Genomic DNA, 2988 nt, shown 5'->3' on the forward strand with positions numbered 1-2988 from the left:
ATCCACTGTCTTCTAATTTAGGTACATTAGCCCAGATAGAGTAGCAATCGATGCCACAAAACTTTCATCAAATCTTGAGATTATATGTGTGTGTATGAGCCAGCATGTAGATTCACTGCCTTAATCACAGCATTCAAGAGGCTGAGGCAGACAAATCCACTCTAAGAATAGGTTTCATCTTTATGGTGACTTCTGTGCCAGACAGGGCAACAGAGTGATACAGTTATCTAACAAAGTAAACCAAGACCAAACAATAACATTGAGCTAATTTGCCCATTCATTTATGAGAACGGTGCGTTTGTTGGAGCAAGAAAACAAAAGATAGATTCTATAATTCTCATATAATTGAATAATATTATTTAATAGATGATTTATAATTTAGTTCTCATTGATAGAACAATTCCTAACTATAAAAATGTATCACAATATCCTCCCACAACATGCATACATTCTGTGCTATTTCAGATGCTAAGGTGTAACACAAAGAAGTCAGGAAATCTGTAAACATAAAAAGATAAGAAATAGCAACTTTCTCACATTGTATTATATCGATAGGTTTCAAATTCAATATGAATTCCTACCTATGCATGCCATAAATATTTAACAAATAAAGGTTTTCCCACAATTAAAAACAAACAAGACAGAAGTCACCATGTAAATTCAAATGTGGTAATACATGCTTTGAATCCCTCTACTTGGAAGTCAGAGCCAGGTGAATCTCTGTGACTTTGTGACCAGACCAGAGTTACAGTGAGACCCTAAATAAATAAATAAATAAATAAATAAATAAATAAATACCAAAAGAATGCAACATATAATGACACATTTCAGAATGCTGTGTTTACATTATCAAGGGCATTGGTATGATAGAAAATTAATACACAAAGTTAGTTTGTAAATGTTATTTTTATAAATAATTACTGTGTATTGAATAATGTCTATTCTCAGAATCATTTATATCTGCACTATTTCCTCATATAACTAGTTTCCTAACAGTTCTCAGAGAATGCCCAGTCCTGAAGGCAAAGGCACTTTCTTAAATATGTTGGTGAGGGAATACAGGTGACAATGCACCCACTTATTTACTGGTTCAAAGTGTCGATACAGTGGGTGGGAAATTGAACCAGGCTTGGTTTCATGGGGCAATAGCAAGACTGAGGCTATGACAATTTTATTGACATTTTATACCCTTAACAAAAATGGAATTTAGTGGCAAATGCCAGGATCAATCCAGTTGTAGGTACCAGGATGCAGTGATGTTTACAAAGTTTAAAGGGTACAAAAGGTAATGTCTACACAAACTGTTTTGTCAAGGTTTCACACTTCTGTGACTTCTAAAGGAATATATAGAGGAACACAAAATGTTCTGAAGGCTTCCCTTCCTTAAGAAGTACCACAGTTTCTCAGGAACTTTACTACACACACTATACCTGGAGCCCAGAACTCTATACTTCAAAAACAGTGATGCATATTCTGGAGGCAGGGAGGCCATGCCAACACCACAGTTCCATGCACAGGGTGGTTAATATGCATGTATGAATTTAAAATGTAGATGTTTGTAATTGCACAATAGCATGAGAACCATCATTGCAAACAAGCCATAATATCAATCCTCTACCAGATGATTCTTCTTGGTATCCGTACAATGAACAAAACAACAAAATACTCTGATTATTATCAGTTTATATATTCTCAAGTTCATCAGATTTCTAATGGGTAAATAAAAGAGCATATGAGGTGTGTCTCTCTTCATAGGAACAGAACAGTTAATTGCTTCAATGTTACAGTTCAATAAGCCTGTTTCTCATCCCTACACATCAGATGATCCCACTGTGCTGTTGTCTATGGACTATTCAAAGACTGCCCCCACAGTCATATTAGTGTTTCTCATCACTGCTAGATCCCATCACTCTCCTCTCTTTGGTTTTGAACAATGTTACTAGAGAGGTCTCATGGACCATCATGAGACCTCTCTAGTAATCATGAGACCATCAGGTCCAGGTAACCTGACTCCTGTAATTCATCTTTCATCATGTTCAAAATCAAAGCCATCAATAGCTGCTTGGTTATTATACATATGGACTCCAGAAGTCAGAACAGGTAGAAAAGATAAAAAGGACCCTAAATGAGACCTTAACTATATTGACCTAAGAGACTGACGATGACTGAGTAACTCTCGTCTTTGCTCTCTACCAGGTATGAATCTCCCCTTACCAGATGGGACTTATAGGGTTGTGGGTCCCTTGTCTACTCTGCCACAGGTCACAGCCACTCAGGGAGGCAGGACACAGGAGTTGACCATGCTTATCCCACATTGTCACCAGTGGGGTTTGGGATGAAGGGAAGCGCCACAGCGAGGGTGGGAAGATGCAGTCTGAGGTGCTGGGCAGCTAGCACTGGTTTAGGGGTCCCTGGGTCTGCAAGGAAGCTGGAGTCCTCTGGTTCTCAGGCTCTCTGTTCACAGACACCACCACTGGAAGCTTCAGAACAGCTGAGAATGGGGTGGGGGCATGCAGGATGGATCTAGACTGAGGCAAAGAGGGGCGACACAGCTCTGACTGTGGCGATACTTCTTGGCTTGATAGCAGCAGACTTGGGCTTGGGCTTAGTGACAGTCGTGACTGAGAGTACAGAGATGCCTTCTATGGAGATTAGAGAGGGGCTTTGTAGGCAAAAGCTGTCTTCAGGATAGAGCTAGTCTCCCAGGTCTGCTGTTAGAGGCTAACATAATCACCTGAGGAACAAGCTCTAACCAGAGACAACTATAACAACTAGCTCCAGAGAATACCAGATGGCAAAAGGCAAACGTAAGAATCTTACTAACAGAAACCAAGACCACTCACCATCATCAGAAAGCAGCACTCCCACCCCACCTAGTCCTGGGCACCCCAACACAACTGAAAAGCTAGACCTGGATTTAAAAGCATATCTCATGATGATGGTAGAGGACATCAAGAAGGACTTTAATAACTCACTTAAAGAAATACA

The sequence above is a fragment of the Mus caroli genome, unplaced genomic scaffold (assembly GCF_900094665.2).
Source record: "Mus caroli unplaced genomic scaffold, CAROLI_EIJ_v1.1 scaffold_5629_1, whole genome shotgun sequence".
NCBI classification, from domain to species: domain Eukaryota; kingdom Metazoa; phylum Chordata; class Mammalia; order Rodentia; family Muridae; genus Mus; species Mus caroli.